Source organism: Aythya fuligula, chromosome 12 (assembly GCF_009819795.1).
Source record: "Aythya fuligula isolate bAytFul2 chromosome 12, bAytFul2.pri, whole genome shotgun sequence".
In the NCBI taxonomy this organism is placed as follows: domain Eukaryota; kingdom Metazoa; phylum Chordata; class Aves; order Anseriformes; family Anatidae; genus Aythya; species Aythya fuligula.
This window is the reverse complement of record NC_045570.1, coordinates 15,891,144-15,917,903: the sequence shown is the minus strand read 5'-3', so window position 1 is coordinate 15,917,903 and position 26,760 is coordinate 15,891,144. Positions and strand designations below refer to the sequence as shown.

General features: G+C 40.4%; 1 long non-coding RNA gene across 1 annotated transcript in view; it reads left to right on the top strand.

Annotated features, from left to right (window-relative positions):
- LOC116493957 overlaps positions 1–26,760 on the top strand; it is a 100,332-nt gene that overhangs the window by 57,686 nt on the left and 15,886 nt on the right. Inside the window, exon 3 of the long non-coding RNA XR_004253815.1 lies at positions 1,688–1,784. This is a non-coding gene — a long non-coding RNA (uncharacterized LOC116493957). The remainder of the gene's footprint in view (positions 1–1,687; positions 1,785–26,760) is intronic.

Sequence of the window (26,760 nt, the reverse complement as noted above, 5' to 3'; positions counted from 1 at the left end):
CTGTGTGTGTTCACGTGCTCACTTGTGCATCTGTGGCCTTGCCATGTGTGCAGTACAAGACCTCACCTTGCAAGTTCTCATTCACCCTACCAAAATGCCTGCGCACTTTCCAAATGGATTAAAATTTAGCGTGAGGTACAGATGGAAGAGTAGGAGAGGGCAGCTTCGTTTATGAATATTTTGATCTTCTCTATTTGTTTGTTTTTATATTAAAAGAACTAACCCAAAGAATGAGTGCCTTGGTTGTTTTGAGTGGTCTGCTTGGCAAGCCTTTTGTGCCACTGCTTGTTAGCTGTTATTTGTGAACTTTCTGCTAATGCCCATAGGCCCTTCGCTCTGCATTGTTCGGAGCTTTGCAGTCCCAGGAGTTTGAGTCCCAGGGCTGGGTTTGTGTTGTCTGTGCAGCATCAGGGCTTGACAGAACAATGGGGAGAAATGTGAAAAGGTTCTGACTCAGGCTCGTGTTTGAACGGCCAATTGGAGTCACTTAGCCTGCCAGCTGGGGCTGGGCTTGCTCCTTTTGGGTTGAAATGTGAACGTTTCATCACAACCCCTTTGTGGCAGCTTGCAGCTGGCAGAAACTTCCTGTGCAAATTCCTCCATTTCTACCCTCTGCAGGATGGTGAGGATTTTTTCCTGGTGTTGGACAGTGCTGGCTGATGCGTACAACTTCTCTGACCATGATGTGTTTGATAAACTGGGTTAATCAGAACAGGGATTCAAAATTTTGGTGCTTTAGAAACTACTCTACAGTTGCTATCAACTTGGGCATGGCATGGGCTTGAGTCTTCTCTCTGTCTTGCTGCTGAATGATGCATCTTTCTGTTGCTTTAAGCCTTTGGTCTGTCATTAGTCCAGTCATGATTTTACAATAATGAAAATAAATTATAAAACAGCACTGCTGCTGATGTTGTGATGGAAAATGAGGAGGGTGTGCTGCTGAGGCAACTCATGAGGAACCAAATGCAAAAAGTACATTTCCATGGAACTTCTCATGCAAGGAATATTTACTTCTTTTATATTTACAACAGTGACCAGCTTAATATAGTTTACTGGGTTTTATAACAGGAAAAGTAAACTGCATGCCCCAAATATGTTAGCTAATAAGTGACAGATCTGACCGTGTAATTCACATGAATGTTCTTGTGACTCCTCAGTTCTCTTGGTATTTTATGCCATTTTATCAGCTCTAAAACTGCCTAGAGAATAACTTTCTACTTGTAGAAACCCCTGGATATTCAAAAGCTATTCAAAGGTATGAACAAAACCAAAAAGGTTTTGAGTTTTTTTAATTGCTGCTGCTATACCTCAATAAATGTGTTTTGTTTCATTCCATAATTGGCCAAGAACTTTCCACTCCGTTGTACAAACTGATTAGAAAGTTTCATGGTTTATGTGAAGTACGTGAGGATAAAATGTCAATACAAAGCTTGTGCCCAGTGAAGAACAGCCTTTCCTTTTCCACGTGTAAGTCTGTGCCTGTGTGCATTATGCTCCTAAATGCTTTACAGAAGCGGCCAGCCTGCTCAACTAATCAGAGTTGGAACAATAGGGGAAGATATTTTAAAGTAAAGTTATGTACAGTTGGAAAAGTGGAAACAACAGGTGGCACTATCCATTCTGCACTCAAAGCCTGAGCTTGCCTAACATCTCCAACCACTTTTTTATTTCATTTTTTTTTTTTCAGCTTGAACTGATGGAGATACAAATTAGGCTATTGCAGCACACACATTTCAAATGAGGGAGGCCTATTCCGATGGAAACATCTGGTTTCATTACACCAGGTAACACCTGCATGAAATTACATCTGTGCTGAAAGTCCTTTAACAGACTTTGGTAATTAAACTCAGGCAATCTAATCAAAGAAAGGCATGGAGAAGGTGATACATGAAGTCTCATTCTCTGCCATGTAAATAAACTGCATTAGTATATTGGGTCTTTCAAGAAATGGTTAACGTCAACAGCTTGCAATTGAAGAGATTTCATGTTAAAAACAGCCTTCCATAGTATATCCATAATATATATTCTGATCTTCCAAACAAATCCCCAGGGTGCTGTTCAGATTTATTGCACTTAATAGCATATTGTTTGGAGTGTACAATGTGTGGGTCCAACTGAGTTTTACTGGGATATTCCGTGGCTCAATTTCCTTTCAATATGTAACCGTGTCCTTTTCAAATTTTGCTCTAAAGCCTTGTGTAGCTGACTGCTTTGCTCTTTGCTTTATCAACTGGTTTCTAAAACGTAAAGGCTAACCTTGACCTGAGCCCTGACAAGGAGCTCACTTGGTGCAGGGGCACTGTGATGTCTGGGGTTTCTTTCCCTGGGTGTCGTCACTGCGCACTGCACGGCATCTGAGCCTGGAACGGGCTCAAAGAGGAGTTCCGGCCTTGAGCCTTGGTTGTCTTCTGAGTCTCATGAACAGAGATGGTTTTCCCACCTTGGAGTAGGTTCAGAGTTAGCCCTGTGTGGCATGCAGGCACTTCTGGCTTTGTTTGCGTGAGATTTTACCATCTGGCAGTGTCACCTGGAAGGCATAAATAAAGCCATTGTTTCACTGATCCTATCAAGGGTCGCATATATTTTCCTTGTCAGAAAGTGCAGAATAATAGATCCAGCAGAAATCATGCACAATATTGCTACTACTGTTAAAGGATAGCAAGGTTAACACTTCTGGCTTTGGGAAGAATTCCAGCATTTCTTTATGGAGCTGATTTTTTTCACATACTTCTTTTCTATGAAAGCTGATTTTTAGTCCACGGTAAAAAATTTAAACACAAAATTTTCATCTTGGTAGTAAATGCCCTTGCAAAAATTAGTAAGTTTTCCAGACCTTCCCTGGAGAAAGAACAGTCCTTGGAGCATAGTTGGAAGTGCAGGACTTATGCTGGAAACGAGCTTTTTGGTAGAATGTCTCCCTGTCTGCTTTTGAAGCAGCATATTGCTAATCACCTGACCTTTGAACAAATGCAACTTATTTGTTTGGGGTCCTTTCATCCATGTTAATCCAGATGTGTCTTTTAAAACCATATTCCTCCTGTTGATGCTTGACTGATCTCAGAATCCCTTTCCATGTACATGCCCTCCAGGGTGGACCACAGAGTGGTGCGGCACTAGGGTGAGCCCAAAGGGAGAAGCAAGCTCCAGAGCTGAAAGGTCATCTCCTCTGGAGTAATCTCCTGTTTGAAAGGGGAATGTTTTAAACCAGTTACCTCTGAAGGCTGCTGCTACTCTCCCTTGCTACAAGTCTAGGACCAAACAGATCTTTCCACATGGGCTGCGTTTAGAGGTAGCAACTAGAGCCAGGAGCGGGTTCTAAGCTTCTCTCTCGCCCTGGGGAGCTCATCTCCTGTCAAAGTTGTTGTGCTTCGCTGCTGTGAGTACGACACATACCATCTCTGAACAAGTGCTTTCCCCTTGGCTGCTGTGAGTGCAACACACACACCATCTCTGCACAAGTGCTTTCCCTGTGAGGCCGTTAGATGCTTTGGGCCGAGAGCCAAGTGTGCACGTGGAGCTGTGGCACACACGGTGCCCCGCAAAAATTTTCCCCTCCTTCTCTAGCATCTGTAAATACAGTGTAGGTAGTGTTCCCTTGCTGTTTACAAAAGTGAAAGAAAAAAAAAAGGCAGTGGCAGTAAACTTTCTGCAAAGCCTGAGCCTACCAAAGATTTAAAGGATTGACATTTGCATTACATTTTTCCCCACCCAGTCCTCCTCATTAGCTGGATATCTTTATTCTCTAAATATTTACCACCTAAACCAAATTTACAGTTTAATTTGCTGCATAAAATCATTTATTGACTGATAAAGCTCATTACTGAGGCCTAGCCCAGGCTGTAGCCTGCCATGACAGTTTTAATTCTTGTAGCAGCAGGCTACTGCAAGAGAAAAACAATCCTGTCACGTTAACGGCAGGGGTCTAAATTATTCAAATACACTAAATCCTCCCAGAACAGTTCCCCTGCTCATAATTTGTCTCTTCTTGCCAACAATTAACTAGCAATATTCTAAGTTAACAATGCCAACTCTTTTGAAATCTCAGGGAAAATAGAAACACATACATGCAACAAATGTTTTTAGAATGGAATACATCAAAGGGCAATGCTGGGAGACTTCTCGGAAATGTAAGTATTTAAATGGACTCTCTGCTTGCTTTAGTGCAGGAAGAATTTGCTGGTATTTGTGTGAGTGTGTACAGCTGGGTTTGATACAGAGTTGTGCTGTCTGGTGGCACAGCTTCATGGCTGCTTACACTTGCTGGTAGCCCATTCATTGGCCCTCCCATGGCTGACGTTTATCCATTTTATTGAACTTACACAAATGTCCTCTTGTCCTCTTCCATCTCCTCCCTTCTATCAGAGCTTTGGTGTCTTCATAATTATGAGTTATTATAAATAATTACAATAGTAAGTGTAACATACGGAGACAAAACCTCTTAAGGTGCTATGAATAGAATCAACTTTGAAAAGTATGGGTCGAAGTAGCTGACAGTAGGCATCCTGCAGAAGCTGTAGGTCTGAATCCATCCCAGTTAGGTCTCAGAGCTTATCAAGTCAACCCATGGAATATCAGCTGCCAAGTAGTCTTGAAACAAACCTCTAACTCCAGCAATTTACAAAGTCAAGAGAAAAACTGCTCAGTTTGGTTTCTGACCTGTGCATATGTGGATCTGTATGTCAACAGCCACAAATACATGCTGGAATGCTGAGCAAAGAGCAGTTTGAGATCACTCCAGCGATGATGAGGAGTTAAAATTTCCTATATGGGAAAAAACATTTTTATTCTACAGAGGATGATTCCATTCACGTGTATCCTTCTGTATGTATGACAGATACAGCCCATCTATTACTGTCCATGACAGCTAATAGTAAAGTCTTTAGTATTCTGGTGTCTCATATAGACATCGCTTCTACATAGCACTTTGTATCATTTCAGAACCTAAAGTCCGTATTTCTCTTGTCCTATTCATTTTCACCCTTCAATTTTTGTGGCAGTTCTAGTGCAGAATAGCTTCTTGTGGAAGCCATCAAAGTGAAAATGATGGCTCCAATTTGTGACCCAATAACTTTGACATTGTCTGTATGTTTGCTTGAGTTTACAAAAGACTGCTTTTCTTATTTAATCCTTTAATGCTAGAGCAGTCAGAAAAACACAGTAATTCTTTCTGGTGTGCCCTTAGTGACAATATTAACTCTCTCTTGAAATTCTCTGTTTTTAAACTTATAATGTGTCTTTTTATCCCTACCTGTAGCACACAAAGTACTTTAATATTGGGAGATCATAGATCTCTGAAAATATGTGTAAAGGTAGGATAGGGTTAAAATATATTAAAAGAATATACAGGATTATGCATTATTTGCTAGTTCTCTATATCAGCATTTTACAAGATGTGGCTACACAGCTGATGATGATGTGCAAAATGACTGAAAGTCCCCATCATTTTGATTTACTTCTGAAGGTATCTGTTTTTCTAGCCATTCTGAGAAGTGTTTGAGCAGGCAGTAGTACCTGACAGAGTGTGCATGTCTTTATTTGAGCTAGTATCTACACCAAGCAATGTATGTACTGCTAGAACAGAGGAGTCCTGTAGAAGATTTCATACGTGCTTTCAAATAGCCACAACCTTTCCCGTTCACATACCCGTGTAAGCAGAACTGGCCTTTGACATTTGTGCTCTGAAAGCGTGTGCTTTGTTGCTGAAGATAGAAGGGAGTACCTTGTTTGATATCTTAGATCAAGTTTTACTGGAAGATGTATGCCAAATTTCTCATGTCCCCTTCTGGCTGAAAGTATGCTGGGGCATCTTGCACGTAGATCCTAGCTTCCAACTTCCCGTCTTCTTATCTTCTCTTTACATGACATCTCAGTCATCTTCTTGTATTTATTAATGCTTCTGCTACCTCAGGGCAGTCACCAGAGTTTGTAGTTTGTACCTGGATGACAAAGGTGTCTCGCACACACACCTGAGCCCTACCCATGCCCAGTGCCACTAGCCTCTGCTGTGCTTGGACCCGCAGGATTGGATTCTCACTGTAGGAAGCACGGAGACATTGGCGAATTCAGCAGAGCTCTGCAAATTTATGCCTCTCTGGAGCCCTGGTTGATGCAATTCCAGCTCGGTCAGTGCAGGCTCCCGTTGCCTGTGTGCCCCGGTTATCACAGACTGCGATGAAGCCACAGGGAGCTTGACCTGTGCTTGTTTATTTCCAACATGCCCACAACTGCAACAAAACCCTGCTGCTCCGAACGCGCTGTTCCGGCTCCTCTGTGTGCATGAGGCTCGGAGACTGAAGCTGGTTAATTGTGGCAAATGTGGTTTTCTGGGACATCTAAGGGTTATGTCACTTTTCTAAAAATCTCTTTGATCTAGAATCAAAAGAAGTGGGTGGGTTTTTAACGTCGTCTTAACTGTGTGGCTTTTACAAATTAAAAACCTACTGGAAATTGGTTATACAATATACGCTTGTGTTTCTCTAAGACTGATGAGACCACCTTTGACTCTAAGCTGCTTTTTCTAGCAGATCATCAGGGAAATTCTGGTAACACACAGTTGGGAAAAGCTAGAGGGAGCTTTTGAAATAAGAACTGTGCTTTTCTCTGTATTTTGCAAGCCAAGGCTTTAATTTACAATAAGCACAATAAGGGCAGAAATGAAGCAGTTAGTGTGCTGTCTCACATCACTAGGCAAAGTACTCGAAAGAAACACTTTTTTATTCCGTCCTTGTCACTAACACAATCCCAGCCTTAAATAGTATCTAGGATCTGATTCATATCCGACTGATTTGGCCAGAATCTTGGAATGTGCTGGACGTTTCATTAGGCTGCCTGTTCCCTACTACCTTGTAGCTCTATATGCATTTCTATAGTCTTAGGGCTTTCTTCTCAACTGTTTCAACCTCAACTGTTTGCACTCATATATGAGTGCTGTGAGCTGGGGCCATGGAGATGAGAAGCCGTTTGCATTGATGGAACCTGTCTTGTACCAAAGGAGATCTGATAGACTTAGTAAATAAGTAAATGGAAGCCTATTGAACAGTAGTATTGGAAACTTTCTGTGTAGAGTACTTTGAGGTATCCTGTGGACTTTGAAATATCTCTGAAATACAAGCTGAAAACTACTTGTTTAATTTATGCAGTGGTTTTTAGATTTTGTAAGTGAATGAATGAAATGTCTAAAATGTGTTTGCCTTTATCATGTTTGAAAATTGGATTTTATAGCTCTAGAATCCGATATAATAGGAATGAAATAAGGTCTGTATTCTTCAAATTATGCTTTTGCTGTCATACTTTCATGGTAGTAAGAGTAAAGACATTGATGAATTCCTGCCTGTTGGAAAAACATATTGGGTGCTTCAAGTGGTTTGACAAATTTATCAGAGTTTTGAAAAAAGGAAAAAAAAAGTGTAAGCTTTTCTTGAACAATAATACTTATCACTGCCCCTATTGTCTGGATGAAACTAAAGAAAAAGTATTGGTGGTGCCCAGTTGTATTTCATTCTTCTCTGTGAAAGAAATTAATTTTCTTACTGCATATATTCATATAAAAATATGCCTGGTCTGTTCTAAGGATAACTGATCATCACTGTTTGTGGGTAAGTTACTTGCCAAAATACCTTCATACAGGAAAGACATTCAAATACCATCACTTTATTTTATTGTTTCCTTGCGGGTACTGTATTCACAACCAGAGTATATATTAAATTTCTGTCATATATGTATACATGAGGGAAAGATTATATTTTTTTTGCCAAGCAACCAGTTCTTTGGTACAATTGATATTTGGAGGGATAACTTAAAACAATTGTAAAGGATCATATTTTCAAAGAGACTAACGCCCTCAAGTTCTTCCTCAGGTCTCTGGTTTAACCACCCATACTCACTAGTCGGTACAGACAAATGTAAGACAGAAGCAGCTGAATTAAAAAAAAAAAAAAAAAAGTTTAGAAACAGAACCTAGTATTCTTCTGAGCTGCTGAGCTGTTTTTTTAAAAAAGGGCTATTTACTAAATATGACCCATGTTGAAAATCTGCCTTCGCTCCATTTGCTAATGTGGGAAAGTTGATGTCCTGGCTCTGCACCACTCGTAATGCCAAAAGCCTACTGGTCTTCCACTGCTTGGGATCTGTAGGCACAAAGTAGTGTTGAGATAAATGCCTGAGAGCAATTGCCATGATCTCATTTTGTCTCCATTCGTATGACATACACTTGTTGGCTCCTGAAGCCCTATTTGACTCAAGGCTACTATATACATCTCATTTCTTCATGTGAGCTTTTAAAACGCTCATCTGATAAGGTCTGAGTAGCTTATGTGTGTATCTACTTGGTTATACCCAAAGCTTAATTCTCTCTGTCCTAAATGGAACTTTTCTGCCATTTAGTTCAAATGCTACTTTGTAAGGAAGCTACTCCTCTGTTCCTATTATTAAATACTCATGATTCTTTGGGGGCACATCACAGAGGTTTGAGTTTTTGTTGGGTTGAATTCTGCCCTTGGATACAAATGTACAATTCCCAGAGTGATCTGCAGAGAATTAATCTGTCATTAGCAATATTGGGTGTAGTGCGTCTAATTCCCATGCACCACCCTGAAAATTTCCACCACCCCCACAAATGTAACAGAAAAGAGGACTATTCCATTTATTCTTTTTTATATGTAAATGAGACTTAAAATAATTGTTTGATAATGACATGGTTTTTTGTTGTTGTTGTTGTTTGGAAATATCTCTTGACAATAATTTATCCTGCAATTATTGTTGCTTAGTCCTATCCTTATAATTAAGGCCAAGAAAGTGTTGTTCATCACCTCATTAGATGTTTTCTCTTTCAGACTGCCTGACTCTCTTTAACACAGCCAAGAGCTGATAAAGCCACTTGTATGCAGAGCTGGCTGCCTGCAGATCTTTGATCTTTTTTTCCCCCCTTCTTCAAGAATATGACTTTGTGAAGTAGTTGCTGCTGCAGTTTCAGTTTGTTGTTTTAAACAGTTCAGTTGCTATAAATACTCATTCACTTTGATTTTCAATTGCCCTTGTAAAGCAATTGTTTTTGTTGTTGTTGTTGTTGGATTCCCACTGAATAGATAGCCCTCCTGCCTCTTTTTTTTTTTTTTTTTTTTTTTTTCTTTTCAGATGTGATTAAAATATAACTTTCTTTTTGAGCTTTTCTACAGTTCACTTTTTCCTGAAAAGGAAAAATATCAGACCTAACAAGTGCTCCCAACTGAAGAATTCTTCTCACTTCTGTTTTGCCTTTCCCTTGGTTTTAATGATGGGAAACTGGGTGAGAGAAGAGTCTTGTCTGAGGCCATGCAAAAAATCAGCAACATCTATCAGGGCTTTGACAGAAACCTGTGACAGAAATCTCACTTTTTTCTGTTGTACTTTTCCTCCTTTATGCTTTTTTTTTTTTTTTTTTTTTTTTTTTCATTTGAAAATAGTCTGGTTCCAAAAATGTATTTCTCAAGCCTTTTCTGTTGTCTGAGATATCAGTGGTCATGCTCCTGCAGAGATCCATCCCCCTGTGAATGCCTGTGTGCAACTTGAATCCTCCGTCATCACTGGGGATAGTGGTTATGGAAACCCTACATAAGGGTTGAGGAAGGGAAATTGGAGTTATTTTTAAAAGTCAAGTACTTTAAAGGTCCTTGTGATCTTCCAACTCTAAAAGAAGCTCTCAGGTATATATCTACTATTGTAATTCACATTTTTCCCTGCTCTATTAGTTATATTTTCAATAGTGTTATATCTTAGAAGGAATGAGTTCCAGTTTGTTGGCTCTTTAAGGGCTAAAAATTAGGGACAAAATAAAAACCTTCATGAAACTCCACACGGGGAAGGGCACATCCTTTTGTCATTTCTTGCCATGCCTTGCTATTCCTGGCACGTTCGTGTTTCTTTTGTTTCATCCCTTACCTGGTTGCTTTTATTGTGCAGCTCCCTTGTTTCCCTTTCTCCACAATTTCTCCCAGCTGCAGCAAAGACCTTTACAAGTTTGAGGGACACACACATAAGATGACTTGAATTAGGAAAAGGCCAAACCTTCACAGTTGTGCCAACATCCTGGTTGTGAACAGAGATAGAGAGGCCTTGAATGTATGCCACATAATGCATGTGTGTATACGTAAATATGTGTGGGGAATGAAGCGCTCTCTTCTGGGACATTTCTACTTCTAGACAGTTTAATAACAGAAGCAAAGATTACTCCTTACACCTCTGCTTCAGCTTATCCCATGGCAAGATAAAGCAGCAGCCACTGAAATAGTAAGCCTATAGTGCTTCAAATACATTTGTTCTGTATTATTATTATTGTCGTTGTTGTTGTTATTTTTAGGCAAGTGCCAGTGCAATACATCAGCAATCATTTATTGAGTATTGCTCAATGCTCTAAGTAACTTTTATCTGCCTTGTTTAAATTGCCCAGCAATGACCAAGGCTACAAAGCCAGAAGCACAGGGGTAAGACCGTCAGTCATCCTTCAGTTTTAAAGGGGCTTCTCAGCCACTGAAAGTTCACTTGTCGGTTCAGGGATTTTGATGAATTGGGGCCTAATAGCTGGGTGGAGTGGAGTGATTATTTTTGTAGCCCTGACTGCAGGTAGGGAAGCTCTTGAAACCTGGAGGAACAGCAAGCATAGCTGTGCTAAGCCACTTAACTGATTAAAATGACCCAGTGACTCATTTAAATAAGAGATTACTTGCTCAGGCTTGAAGTGCCTAGTAGTAGTTGATCTTGACTATTTGTTTAATCTAACATAAGTGAATTTCAGTGTTAGCACAGACAGCTGTGTTTATACCTGAAAGATTGTTGTTTAAAATGAGTTAAAATAACCCCCCATCCCTTTCCTTTTTATGTGGAGTAGTCCCCAGATTGAGAAGGCTTGGATATTTCTTCTGCTTTAATAAAAGGAGCACTTGGTGGCAGAGATAAAAATGTGGTTGTGGTGAATAAAAGAGAGGTCACTTATTTTATGCTGAAGGAGGGGAATGCCCTTACACCAGCTGCTTGGGATCCCAGGAGGGGCTCATGTTCACACACTCTTGTGACGGCCAGGTGCATGCTCTGCTGTACAAGTATGAGAAACGTGTTTTGCATTCATGCAGAAACTGGAGATGGTCAAGGAGGAGAAGTCTACTGGGAATTGCTATTATATATGAGGTTACCACCTCCAGGCCAGGAAGGCAGAAGGCAGAGAAGGCTCTGGGGAGGTAGCAGCAGCTGCCTGCCCTGGGCTCCTGTGGGGCACCGCAGGGGCTGTATGTGGGGCATGGCTCCATGGGGACCTTTGGTCCTGTATGTCCATTCGTATGCCCTTGTGACTTCCAGTCCAGCATGATCTCATTTAGCCAAGCTGTTCTGGAACACCGAGTAGTGATAATACAGCTTGGGATAAGGTCCCAGAAGGGGAAAAAATTCCCCAGAGACTGTTCAGAGATCTCGGTAAGGCAGACCTCTGCCGCCTCAGCACCTGGACATCATCAGAAGGAAGCAAACAGAAGTGAAATGCTCTTCCAGACAGCAAAGAGTACGAGCAACAGGGCAAGCAGCAGGACGTTGGTGAGACGCAGAGAAGTAGGAAACACTGTCATCATTTCTTACCGTGACATGGCTAGGGCAAACGGAGCTGCCCTGGGAGGAGCAGTGAGGCTGTGTCTCTGTCTCACCTATGTAAAAGATGCCACATCAGGGTAGACAGGGGAAAAGCAACACCTGCACAAAGATAACATCTGGGGGAACATATTTAAACTGAAGGCCTTTACGTAACTGCAGAAAATGGGAAAGTTTAACCCTGAGAGAGAAACTGTTGGTTAGTTGTCCCAAAAGCTGTTCTCCTCGTAGAGTGAAAGAAACGCTCAACATAATGAAATAAAAATGAAATATCTCTTTTGGATGTTCCAGGACCTTAACTGGTGAAATGCTCTGGCCTCCTGACAGCAATTCAGTTAGTCATGTGTATGTATTCACATGTCTGACCCAGATTTGCACTGGGTGATGCAGAAACCAGTGGCCCACTTGAAAGCAGGCGTTTGCTGCTTAGCTCCAAACCTCATGCCTAATTTCACAGTGTCAACGAGGAAAGAAGTTGGATGCTCCCACTTCAGGAAAGAGAGGCCTCTGATGGCCAAGGACGGCTCAGGCCTCTGATGGCTGAGGGTGACTCAGGCAGACGTGGTGTTGATCCAGTCCTACAGATGGCAGGGATCCACACGCTGCCACTCAGCTCATGACAGTATCCTCTGTCCCAGATGCTCCCTGAGCTGCACAAGTGAAAGGATCTTCCAAACCACTGAGTAGAGATCCCGTCTAATTATGTCCCTCTTACAATGTGCAGCTGGCCGCCCTTGCTTTTATCACTAAAGCTTCTTAAGCAAGTCACTGGAGCTGCACGCCCGTGCGTTTCAGTGGCATTCAAATCCTCTAGAACTCATTAGAGCAGCTTTAGTGGTAGCTACCTGGCAGCTTAAATCTCTCAGAAATTAGTTAAAAGACACTCCAGAATGAAGCGGTGAATTCCAGATGCCCAGCTGCGCCTCGGCATGGCTGTTTTGTGCACGTAAATGTGTCTGCGTGCCCGAGAATCCTGGTTGTGTCAGCTCATATGGTCTACACCTGTACTTTGTTGGCAACACAGCCGGCTGCAGATTCAGCTTTGAAGATTCACAGGAACAAATCTAAGCTGTCACTTTGCTGTTTGTTGTGTGAATCCGTGAGGGATACTTTTGTTTAAGCTGGGAAACCTTAAGTGTTCTCTGATGAAATGATCTATCATGTGAAAAATCAGTTCTTTCTTTCTTTCTTTCTTTTTTTTTTTTTTTTTTAATTTCTTTTTACATACTTAAAATAACAGGTAAGGGGTAGGGAGAAGCAGAAACTTTTTCAAGGCCTGGTTTTACCAGCTGAAACAGAACTAAATATCGGAAATAGAGTAAAATTTGAAGCACAGCCTCAGTAACTTAGAATTGTAATCTAGGGATGTGAGATCCTCAGGCCCTATTCAGGTTCTTCCTTATTCAGTCAAGAGATTGTTTGATACCATCATTTGTGGCCTGCTTGCTCAAAGATAAAAGTAACCCTCATTTTTGCTGCTTCATTTTGCTTTCATCTTGCATTTGTTGTCTTTCTGGTCCGCAGTCCCCGATGTAAAAATTATAGTCTGATTTTTCTCTTAATCATGTGTACTCAGGTGATGGTATTAAAAATGGCTTCCATCCTGGCCTGTGCCTGTTGTACACCATGAGCAGTAAGTTAGCTTGGGAAGCGTAACTGGAAAAGCAATTTCAAGGCATTGAGCAATGCAGCACTTGTATATCCTGTATCCATGAAGGCTGGGCTCCAGCAAACTGTCCTAACAAGGTGAATGGTGTGTACTGACTGTGATGGTGGACACAGAAAGGTACACATCAGGACTTTGGATGGCTGAGCACGTATTTAGCAAGGTCTCGATTTGCAGTGAGATTTCTAGTAGTGGTGAAGGCAAGACTTCGTTTCTAAGCCAATCTGTGACTTTTGTGGAAAATGCCATTCTGACAAATACATATATATTTTGGTTCTATGGATACCGATTTGTTATGAGTCAGTGGTGTTCCACCAATTCATTTTATTTAAACCATTGAAGATTAATAAAAGTGTTGATGCTTTTAGCTGCAATCACTGTGGACTGCATTGGAGCCAAAATTCTGGTGGCAAAATTCCTGAGCTAACTGGTTTCCACTTTCAAGTTAAATTTTAAAAACCATTATGATGATTAATCCAGGCTAATTATTATTGTCAGGAACGCTAAACTGAGTTTAGAGCCTCCAGACTGTCTCATGTCATGCTGCTTCATTGATTATTTTGGTCCCTCCTTAAAGTATGTTGTTCTGGGAGCAGCAGCAGACTGTAGCCTTCATGGCATGTCCTCAAGTGCTCCTGGAGTTAAACATCAATTTCTGTTTAGATTCAGTGAAAAAAAAATAAAAAGTCCAGAAAGCAAATAAAGATAATCATTTGGGGTTGGACATTGCCTCTGCTCATATGTGGGTGCCCTTACATTTTTCTGTGTGTGGTTGATTCTGGAACACAATCCTCTACATCTTCACTGCACTGCCAGCTTGTGTGCCTGAGCATTTTGCTGTGATTAAAGTTGATTTAAAAAAAAATCGGGGGGGGGGGGGGGGGGGGGCGGCAGGAGGTGATGTACCATTCACCTGGCTGAGCCTGGAAAAGGTAATTCATTCCTGAAAGAGCCTTATGGCTGCAGGAGAGCTGCATCTCCTGGGGGTGTTGGGTGTTGATGCAATCAAAAGGGCTAAAATTGTGTATTAGGTGGTGGAATTTGATCTTCAACATGTAGGGGCAGATTTTATATGTAGCATACCAAGGAGTATGCCTGTCCGATTTGCATGACAATATTCCATTGCCTGGGAAATGTGTAGGACATGGAATGAAATACAGCCCTGGGGAAACAACAGTTTTGTCCAAAGAAATGAAGAGATACTAATTTCGTAAAATTGCATAGATATTCCGTAGGTGCAACTCTGGAACAGGAGCCAGTGTTTTCTTTGTTAGGTCCTGTCAGTGACAGCAAATCAATCACAGTGCACAAACTTGAATTTCAGCTGGTAGAGCCAGTCTCCATTGCACCTGTGCTGTTCCTTCATCGCTCTAAATAGAATATGGTGGGTTAGGTTTCTTTTTTTTTTTAAAGACAAGTAAAAAAGACAATACATTCAAGTAAAAAAAGAAATTTAAATAAGTATGAAACTGTGGTTTATAATAATAACTTAGGTGCATCTGATCTTCAAATTAAACACTTGTATGTTCTCTGGGACACCTATAAAGGAGGTAAACAGCAGAGGTATATGCCTGCTAGTCTTCCATTAGAAAATATGGGTGGAGATTTGACCCTGTTACTTAACAGGGTGGCTGGTGCTGCAGGGCATCTTTATTACTCTGCTACTAATGGGAGAAGTGATGGGAACCAGGGCAGGAAAAAAACATTTCTATGACTAAGCGAAGGATGTAACCTCACATTTCATATATGGATTATTACAGTGAAGCTGTTAGCTATTTGTCATTAACCAAACAGGTATTTAGACGATCAGGGCAAAATAATTAAATCGTCATTGTGTGAAAACATCTGAAAAAAATGGCGCCTAAAACCTAAAATGTTTTTCTCTAGACTGCAGGTACTGTTTGGGAAGAGTAAATGTTCTACTCTCCTTGGTTTTCATGAGAAAGATGTTGTTAGCAACTCTTCTTGCTACTCACTTCTTTCAGCAAGTCACTGCTACGGGCTGAGCAGCATATTCTTTGAGCAGAGGCTGTGGCTAAATGCCTGACATTTTCACTCCACCACTCACCTGCAATGCTGAGGGACATTTACAGATGTTTGGGTCTTACCATTATCATTCTCTGTAGGCCAGGGCCTAAACCAGTAAGTGTTCAGTGAGATTGTTTCACCCACCACCCTGTACCAGGTAGCCCCTCAGTGGCTATGCAGGGAGAGGTCCTGCATTGCCCTGAAGAGGTGTCTGCTGTATTTCTCTTTTTTTCTGTAAGCAGCACAGCCTATAGTGTGTGTAAATACTATAGGCTGTGCTACTCAGAGCTGGTTTGTGTGAGGGGGATGAGGCACAAAGCATATGGCTTTAAGAAATCACTCTGCATTGCCTTGAAGGGTGTTACCTGTTGCTGCTTAGTAAGTGTTTGCTTCTTTTCAACACTAATCTCTCACAAAATGTTTAACTTAAAAACCTTGGAGGCTTGCAGAACTGATAGAAACTGGCAGAGCCAGCTCAGGGTAGGCTTCTCAGCTGCGGCTGCCCTTTCCCTGGGGGAGGCATGAGAAAAGGCTGCTTTTGGGAAGACACGCAATAGCATATTACTTCATTTTGTTTCTCTCTGGAACAACTCCTGAACTGGGAGTCTATTCCAGCTCTGTTTGCTGTAGTGTAAAGCGAATGAGGAAGCCCTGTAAGTTATTCTTTAACTTCCTTTGCAATAGTTTCTTTTTTGCTCACCCAGGGTTAGATGGTACTGAAGGTATTGCTTTGGATTCCCAGTGGGATGGGTACAGTTTTTTAATCCTGAAGTGAAAGCAGCAACAGAGAAGCTGCCCAACTCCGAGGCAGACCCTGCCCACTCCCCACGTGAGCCAGACGAAGCTTGAAGCTGTGTGTGACTGTCCCCTCCCTGTGCCTTTGCACTCCAGCATCCCTTGTATCGCTGACACCCCTTCCTGCTGCTGCTTCTGCTCTGTCCACACCTCCTCCACCAATAGCTTCGTCTTCTCTCCTGCTGCCCTCCTACATCTCCTCCTTGTGACGCTTTCAAAACCACCTCATGTCTGGTTTCTGCCTCTGACTGTCTTCTCACCATCTCCTCTGTATCCAGTTCTTTAAGTATGATTCAGCTATGTTTCAGTCTCGTCATCTCGCAAAATGGATGGGTGGGTGTACAGACAAGCTCGTGATGTGGCTCTACTCTAATCTTCCTGAAAGGTTTTCCCTTTCTTTGCTCCTTTGTTCATGTTACCCCTTACTGTGCTCCTGGAATTTCCAACCCAGATGATAAATTAGGACAGTGGGGACTGTAAAAGATAAGGTAATAATAGAAATGAAATAGGAGGCCAGGTCTTTAGCTGGAGTAAATCAGCTGCTGATCTAAACCAGCTGGGGATTTGGCCCACTCTAAAATGAAACTATAGGATAGGAAGAATCCATATAATTATTCCCCAAAGAGCACTTTTGTCATGATGCCAGACTGATGTTTCTATTCTTGTTTTTAAAATAATTTGTTTTAGAAAGTGATTGTCTTATTATTGCCCACCTGTGGTCCCAATATTGGTTCTTCCAAAAATGAACATGCCAAGTCCTTAAGGCACTCTGTGGTGGCTCTTAAAATGGTTCCCTTCAGCACCTGGAGTTTCTCTTAAAAAGTGCTAATCCAAAAAGACACAAGACCCACATTTGTTTCACTGCCTAGGTCTTAGCGGCTGCAGAAGGCTGTACCTCGAAGTTTAGTGACTCCAAAACAGATTCTGCCTTAGATTTCACTTTGTCATTTCAAGTTAGTTACCTACCTGCAAACTCTCTTTAGTTTTAGGTTTGAACTGTTACACAGCCAAAAGGGCTTATTGTTTTTATTATTATTAACAAAGGTTTTACATTATGGGGCCAGAGCAGTATCACATAACTGATATGAAAGCATTACCTATGATATTCTTGGTCCATGGCTCTGGTGTTGTAGTGGGAAGATGTATGGATTTTGTTCATGTCATGTATATATCTGCACCCACCTTACAACATCCAAGATACACTCCTCTGTTTGTTTGTTTGTTTGTTTTTAAATCATGGAAGACATCCCCTTCCTTCCTCTTCCAGGAAAGATGCCATTTGCAATTATATCCAATATCACCCAACTCTTGCTCAGCTTCGGGTTATTTCTATGTTTGTTACTTTGCATAACCAGACAAAGAATGAATAAAAACCTGACAGTTTTTCTTCTGAGTGCTATGATAGCTGAGTTTTCTAGATGGCAGTCTGAAGTCTGCTATTTTTTGCAGTCTCTATCAAAGTGCAAGCCAAGGAGATCGTCTTTACCAATCATTAACAACAAGGCTGGCATAAAGGGCTAAGTCTAGTAATTATAATAATAATAATAAAAAAAATTAACAACTCTCACTGTAGGCTTGGTTCAGCCTCACCAACCATGACATGTCCTTTCTTGCGTGTAGCAACAAAAATAGAACCAAGTGCTGAAGAAGAGAAAAAAAAAAGAAATAAAAGAAAACCCAATTTGTTCCCTATTAAGCTGCTGAAAAGCTTAAACCCATTTCTATTCCAGTTAGTAGCTAAGTGAAAATGTAACTGCTTTATATATTTCACTAGAATTAAACTTAAACCTACAGAATTAGGTTTATTAATTTCTGTCAGTGCTCAATGGGGAAATAAGAGTGCCCATTCATTAAGAATACACAATTACTGCAGACAAAAATGAAGCACAGTGCTATTAACCATAATAAAAATGTTGAACACTGTGGAAATTTTCATTAAATAGAATCTATTCCTTATATGACTCTACTTAATCCTTTCTGTCTTTTTTTTTTTTTTCCCTTTTGTGTTCTCCATCTCATTTTATTTTATTACTTAGCTTTTGTGTATGTTTCTTAATGTAATTATGATTAAATATTTTTGGTAGTAAACTGTATTATTTCATTAAAAAAAAAATCTGTCCTCACACTTACTTCAGTGAAAAGTAGTCTTTAGAAAACAATACAAGCATTAAGTAGAGTTTCATTATTATTATTATAGCTCATGAACATAAAAGAGAAACATAGACAAAATAAGAAAGAAAGCTGTACCAGCCCATCCACTAAAATGTAATTGACTTCATGGAGCAGATCTGTAGGGAGTACGCTGGTGGACCAGAATTAATCCACTGAAATCAACTAAAATCAAAATGGTGGTGATGTCACAAAATAAATAAATATCCTAGAAATACCATGTGTGCTTAGGCTCTCCTTGAAACATTTAAGACAAAATTATTATGTATGAAGAAAATGCTCTCAGAATTTTATTATCTTCAAATACCACTTTGGGAAGACAGCGACCCTCCATCTAGACTGAATTCTTTGTACCAACCGATATGTCATCTGAGGGACAAGGCTTTAATTGCTTGAGAAGGATCATCAGTTAGTAAATATGATATGGATTAGCTGATGACTTTAGCTCATGAAACTCTATTGAAGCCAATGGGATTATGATCATTTCCAATAAATAAAGACTTGTCTCCAGATGAGTTAAAAATGATTGTGACAGTGCCTGCTGCAGTGGATGACCCGCATTTCTTGCACAGAAGTAAATGAATAATAAATAACTATGCCCTGTTCATCAAAGATATTTATTTAACCTGAGGGCTACATTATTAAAGACCTCCTTAGGCATGTCAAAGAGGATTTTGCTCATATTCTTGTACTCCGGCGTCCTGAGCAGTTTTCAGCTTGTCATACAACACCAGGAAATTGGTAAGCAAAGCCTGCGGGCCTGGGGAGCAGAACCACGGAGAGACTTGGGTTCTGTCGGTGGGGCTCGGGGAGAAAGAGATGAGCCAAACCTCGGCGTTAACCTCAGATAAAGGTGAGGCTGGATTTGAGGACAGTAGGTTGAACTTTTCCCTTGGATGAGCTGCACACAGCATTGGCGTTGTTTTGGATTAGCACCGTGCTTCAGGGCTGTGCTGGCGAAATTGAGACTGCTCTCTGGAGCAGCTGGGCCTCTGCTTGGCCTGCAGTCACAGGCAGGTCTTCGATGAGAGGATGCAATCTAGTCGATTCCTAGGCTGCTGTTTCTAGTGAAATTCAGCCTCGATTCTTCCCTGAATGTGTCTTCTCCCTGACTGTCTTATGATAAAGGGATTTCCCAGGTTAACATCTTTCAGCTCACCCTGGCAACTCTTGAAAAAGGGAATGGTTATTTCTTAATTTATGCCTTATTGACTGATGACCTTGAGAGATTTTTTATGCTTTGTGCACTTTCCATTTTTACAGAAGTTATTTAAATTCTATCTCCTGATTAACAAATTAAGGAGACTGACAGGACACTTACATTGCTCTACTGTATTTGTGCAAGCTGAGGCAAGGTACCTGAGCCCAGGCAGAAGCACAGACCTTCTGGGTTAAGCCTTCTGCTCCTCTGTTGGTACTTCCAGGTCTCCGGGAGTGATTTCAGCTGGCTCACTGTAATTTGTTGTCTGAAGCGGTCTGTGGATGCAATCGAATGAAAACATAAAAGATTTTTGACCAACTAGCTGCTTTGCCAGGACAAATGACTCTTGTGCTCACAAATAAGGTAGTCTAAATGCTACCATTTGCACTTATGAAGGATTGTATCAAAAGCCTTTTCAGAGCTGGTCAGATAGGTTATTTATAGATCTTTTTCTTGGATGACCTGATTGATGATATGCAGATGGTCAAGGGGGCATTAGCTTATTCTAAAGCCTTATTGTATCCAGAGTTGTTTGAAGTCTAGCTGCTTATTTCTCTCTGTTAATAGCACCTTTCAGTTTGGGACTTGGTTGCAAGCTTGGATGTTCTGATAGCTTGTGTTTCTTTATCCCATTTTCACCAAGCAGCTGAATGGGACACTTGTTTGACTCCTTGGCATTTAAACACTGGAAAAAGAAAAAAAAAAAAGAAAAAAAAGACACACTGAGACAGGAAAGATGGGAAACCACTGTGTCTGTCCACCTCCACATCCACCAATAATGGAGCACACAACTGTTTCCATTCATTTCCACGTTGGGATGTCCTCTGCTGTTGCAACTCTGAATCAGAGAGAAATTGCCATGACCTTTTTAGTTCTTGGATTTAATAATGGAAGAAGTGAGGTGTGGAAACATATAGATGGATTACGGCCAAAATAGACTGTTTTCTGAATAGACCTAGACTACTTAGCATTCAGTAAACAGCTTTAATACAGGACAGTAAAAACTGCCTATGCACTTATTACCTTGATATGGTTAACTAGTCAGAGTATAACCATGGAAATATGAGCACATTTCAATAAACACACAAAATGGCTTCATTTTCAAAGTACAGTAGTTCCCCTAGGTATTCTAAAATCTATTCTTCAGTAGACAAATATTCATTTTCTTTCAGCATTAATTGTAGCATTGTTGCTGATAATGTTTCCTGCATTATACTCAGCTGCCTCATACTGTGGATAAGAGAAATCAGATTGAGAGCAGGAACAGAAAATACTAAGATTGCAGCTGCATCTCCTGGGGAAATTATTGCCATTTCAAATGTCAGTCAGCCTGATTCATTATTAAGGGGGAGCACAAGACACCTCCTGCTTGAAAATTGGTCTGGACAGAAATGGCAAGCTGGTTTTATTGTTACTATCCTGATGATGTAACCTTATCAAAATATGCGCAGGTTCTATTTCATCTCCGCTACAAGCATAACCTTTGATATCCTGGGTAGTGGCTAAATTAATCCACTCCTTCAGAAAAAATGTGATTTCAAACATGACAAAACCCTCCTGTTGTTAAAGAACATTTATCTGCTTTACTTTCATTTGCATTTTCCATAAATTGAGTAGCAGGAAGTGTGAAACACCTGAAGTTCAAAGTCTCTGGAATGCACAGATGTTGATTTTCATTATAGACTCCAAAGATTGGCTCCTAAGCAGCACTGCAGAGATTTTTGTGTAACATAACCACCTTCCATTGGTGTGCTGGGACTCTGAGAACTCTCCAAAGAGCAATACAGCGGATTCCTGGAGGACCAGGAATGGCTGGTGTGCCAGAGAGAGAACTGAAGTTATTGTCAAGTAACCTTTTGGTTATCTGATGGGATATTTCCTTAGTTTGACTGGCTTCTTTTTTAAAGATAAAGTAGCTAAATATCACAATGCTTTTGTTCTTTTAATACACCTCTGCCCAAAGACATAAAAGTGTGTTGGCAACTCAGATGTCGGTTGACCTTCTCTTGCTTTGGTATCTATCATGCAGAGCATTGTGTGTACGCTGTGCTCCCATATGCCTTTGCTGGTGCTGCCTGCTTGGATTTTGTCCTCTGACAAAAGCAGAAGAATGAAAATGCCCAAATGCGCATTCCCTGTAGTGAAAGCTGGGGATGTCTCTCTGGGTTTTCATGAGTATTGTCCTGCTAAACATGTTCACACAGCATTTTGTGACATCTGTGGCTAAAGATCTGTGTCTGAAGCAGACCTGTGGTATTTCACACTTGGTGTTGCTTAAAGCAGTCTCAGTATGGGTATTTCCAAGACTACGTAGTTTTTCTTTTTTACCCAGTGGGGAAAGCTGTCTGTTTAAACTGTCCTTGTCCAGACAGTCACACATGATGCTTTCTGTGAGTACCATCCAACACAGGATTTGGTTCTCTTCAGCAAAGGGAAGTCCACAGCTCAAAATTCTATTCCTCCCTTTGCCATCATACGCAGTCAATGAACCCTCTCTCTGCTTAATGGATATAAATGTGTGTATTATTGTTTATTGCCATCTAAGCGGAAGGAAAGTCTCTTTGTCCTGAAGTTATCCCTCTTTTCCCTCTGGAAGGAGACATTTCAATGGAGATTTTTGGATTAGAGGTACAGAGGAAATAAAACAAGTCAATAATGACACATTTTTTAGCATCTGCACGTGAAACTGAAACTATTTCTGAATGCCTAACACCTTGCTTGTGCTTGTATACAAACATATACAAACACTGTGCTTGAATTGACTAAGAAATTTATAGCAGGGGGAAAAGATAGCAGAACTAAAATCCCACTCACCTTGTGGGACCATTAATTGATATTTCCCAATTTCTATTCTTTTTGTTGGAGAATTCCAAAGACCTATTTCAATCAAGATAGATGCAGAGCTGCATTGCCACTAATGGCAGAGTAAAATTATCTTCTTTATTCATCCTATCAAATTCATAGCTTCAGCCGGAAAAATCCCTGCAAACACTTCTGAAGGATTAACAGAGGTGTCAAATCTCACCTTGCAAGAGAAATACTTTTTGTTCCCTTTGTGACTTCTGTGCGATTTCATGACTGTGAGTATTGACTCTCCATGTCAGACATTTCGACAGTATCTGCTGACAGGTGTCTGTATCAATCATGAGAGCAGTCCTGAGGACATGACCCGTGCACCGAGAAGAGATGCAGTCTTGTCCTGAATTATAGCCATGAAGCACTCAACACAATTGTGGCCAGGTCAGCTTCGCACTTCACTGATCCTCGGCAGGTCATTCAGGCCAATTTCAGTCCACCCAGACGGCCAGCAGTCCCTGGCAGCCAGTATAGCACATGAGAACTAGTTTATTCTTTAACTGACAAAGCAAGGACGGTATTTCCTTTATTTGATGTAGCTAGAGAGGATCGCTATTAAAATTGATAAACTTTGGTAGATGTTTATCAATTTCTTTAGCTTGAAGAGATGGTAAAATGTGATAGCTGCACACAAGGTTATATGCTTGTCCTTTTCTTTCAAAGCCTTGTCGTGATGATCTTGGTTACCTTGCAGCGCTGTGCTGTTAAATCATCCAACAGGGAGTGATGTAACATCAGACATGTGCAGAACCTGCTTGAGTGGCACCCGAAATTGCTGTGCTGGTTTGTGGGGATGAGTCATAGGAGGAAGTCTCTAGAAGAGTATTGCACAAAGCATAAAGGATCTGAGGTAAAAAATGTAAAGAAGAGTGTTGGGGTGAGGATGCTGGATCTTTATATACAGATAAAATAGTGCTGAAATGCTGATAAAGCGAACATCATTTCAGAGCACACGAAACCTACAATTTACATCAACTGAATGTGAAGAGGGAAAAGAACAAACACAAACCATTATGGAAACAAGTTCAGCCATATTTGTAACGAAGCAAATCTTGTGATGGCGCGTGCACATATTTTAGTGCACGCTCTGCAGTATGAGAACATTTAATTCTACTTGCAAGTCAGTAATTTGCATATTTGTCCCAAATAAAAATTGAGAAAGAGCTAGCTTGTAAAGTATTTACCATTTAGTTTGTTCTGCTGCTGATGGTCCAGAACTGGAAGGGCTTCCTGCAGCAAATGTGTAAATGCAGAGAGTATCTAAGGTCAACTTGATACAGTTGAATCTCTCAATTTGGGGCTTTCTGGGTAAATAGTGCTAAGAAGGGATTCAGCTTGGGCTGAAGAAACCTTTTCAATCAGCTGGACCAGAGGTGTGTGCAGGGCTGGCTGCTAAGGATCCAGCTCAAGTGCACTCTTGCCCATCGCACATTCCTTTCTTTTCTTCTCATTCACATATCAGTTGACTTTGCACTGGCTTCTGGGGCTGTGCTAACCCAAGCAAAATTGTTATATGTTTCCCTGCTACCATCCTCTGAAGGGCAAAATCTTCTTCTGTTGCTGCAAAAGACTTGTGTTCGCCCGGCAGGGGACCCACGTGGGGTTTGCCTGACCTGAGCCAGAACGCCACAGGCACCGTTGTGAGGAGAGCAGTGGCAAGGGTTACTGCAGATGAACCACCATGAAACATCTCCGTAGAACTAAGGGCCCTTGACACCTTTATGAATATTAAAAAAATAAATTAAAAAAAAAATAGGAAAGCTTTGCTTTTTACTTTTTTTTTTTTTTTTTTTTTTCAGACATGGTGCAAAACAGAGAAAAAAGTCTGGGGTCAGTCTGTCTGTCCCCTCACTGCAGAAGTGAGCGGCATTGCCATTAACAAAACAAACAACTACAAATCCTACTTTTTCTGATTGAAGGAAACCAAAGACCGATCTGTTCTGAGTGACATCAAATAGGAAGCAATCAGTTATATCTTTACAGTTTTGGAGACAAATATTGAAATGATCATGAATATAAATCTCCTGAGAAGTTTCTTTGTAAAACATCTATCAATGCAAAACGACGTATCAGTTTCTGCAAGACAGGATATTTAAAAAAAGCCCTATAAAACATTAGTGCAGCTTTTTAATGTGATGATGAGAAAACTGAGGCTGGCTTTAATTTCTACCTGACAAGAAGGATATCACAGAACAAAGAGATTGCTGTATTTCTGGCAAAATGCAGTCATTTTCAGAACCTGATACCTGGTGTTAGCAGAGCTATCTGGGCCTGAAGTGTGTGTGGATATTGAGTGTATGCTCAGCTTACTCTGGAAAGTTGAGGACAGAAGAGAATTCCATCTTTTTTACAAGCACTTCAGACAGCTGAATGTGCTTTACTTCCACAAAGACATTACCTGCGTGCAACCTGAGCAATTGCAAGAATAATGATTCCTGCAGTCACAGTGAGGGTCTTTTTCTGAATTGTTTTCATGTCAGTCAAGATTAGGCAAATAGCAAATAATTAACAAAATGTTTGCAGAAAACTGAAATAAAATTTATAAAAACCTCTTGCTTTAGCTTGATTTTGCAAGCTAGTAGGAGAATATAGTGAAGATTTTTTATTTGCTGGCTTGAAAACCAGAACTAGAAAGAAGAAGTTAGCTAACTTTCATGGAACAAAAAATACGAGTGTTTCTGTCAACACTTAAAAAATTATTTTAGTGTGATACACCTGAAAATAATCTGCTTTTAGGACAGAGAGTGTCTGTAGTATATCAAATAAAATATCTCTCTTGGATTTTTTTCTGTGGTCATGTTGTTAAAAAGCTTTAAAATTTATGTTTTTGTTTTGGCAAAAAATACAAAATTGATGAAAAATTATGGCTGATAATGCAAGCTGGAATGAATAACTATAGATATATGTTGATTTTAGCCGTTGATTCTGAATAGCAATAAATCTTGAATTCTACCAATGCAACCTATGGGAGGCTTTCAGCACAGTCAACCACAAAATGCAGTCGAACCACTCACATAGCATAATTAGAGCAGATGCTGGTACAACATGCAACTGCTGTTCACGCATTATTGTGTGAAATCCTGACTTTCCCGTTTATTTGTTTGTTTTGCTTTGTTTTGTTTTCTTCCTTCCCTAATCCTTACTAAGACAGCCTTTAGAAATACTCCACTAAAAGCCCGAAAGGACCACACTTTTTTTTTTTTTCTTCCAGAAGCAGCCCAGAACAATTTTGTGTGTCTGTGTGTATGATCTATTCCGCACAGTGTACTTTAAAACGGAAAGCTAAATTTTTGCTAGTGATGAGGGACATATAACTGGACAGCAGCAGGAACACTGAGAAGCATCCTGATTGAACGCAGACTGAACTGAGAAATACAGTTTTATTCCCAGCTTCTAACCTGCAACGTTGCCTCTTTCCCACTGTTTCTCTTCTCAAACTGTTTTGACAAGCTGGACTGTCAACCAAGCGGTACAGGGGGATGAAAACTCCCTTTCCAGTAGCCCATGTAACAGAACAGGGCCCCAGTCTTGGTTGAGAAATCAAGTCAGTGCTGTGATATAAATGAAAACCACACAGAATGAAAGGAAATCAAGGGGGTTCATAAATTCCTGAATGCAAAGTGTTTGGCTTTTTTTTTTTTTTTTTTTTTTTTTCTTCTGGATTTGCTGCAAATGTTTTGAAATGAAGCTCTCCAGCTGACAGAAGATCATTCAGCATTAGCTATTTAAAAACTTTCACTGAAATGGAGTGAAATAAGTTTGTTATTTATGAAGTTCATCTCACGAGTCGCCAATTTGGTGAAAACAGTTTTATTTCACTTCACATTTGAAACCTGCAAATAGCTGAGTTAATTTAACTAAAATGAGCATTCTCAAGATGACCCGTAAAGGGGAAAAAAAATCAACCCAACTGTACTTTAATCTAGAAGTCATCAAAGCCTTCTTGAGACATGTATTATTGTAGGGCTCAGAAAAAATAAACAGTTTATGTAGAAGATTAAGAGACAGTTTGGATTTTGCTTTTGACATATCTTGTCTCCAAATCATAGCTGAGGATTTATTAGAACACTATCATGTCAAAGCTACCTCATTTATATGATAACACATCTGTAATGTTTTACAAGTGCAGCAGTCCTCGTTCAGAATGTTGCTTTTTAAGTCCTAAATTACAGTACCTGGAGAGGTATGCATAATTATAGTGCATGTTAGCAAATGATAGGATGCATTTTCCCCTAGGCTCTCTGCATTAATCATCAGCAGAGTGGGTGCAATAAAATCATAATTGCTTCTTCAAAAGTTATAATCTAACTTATACAACTTTAAGTTAGTTGTATGGCAATATGATATCGACTGTCATGTAGCAAGCCCGTTTCCTTCATTTCCTTAAAATTAAGGCAGTGTTGCTCGGTGGTGAACTGTAATTAGCATCATTTTCATT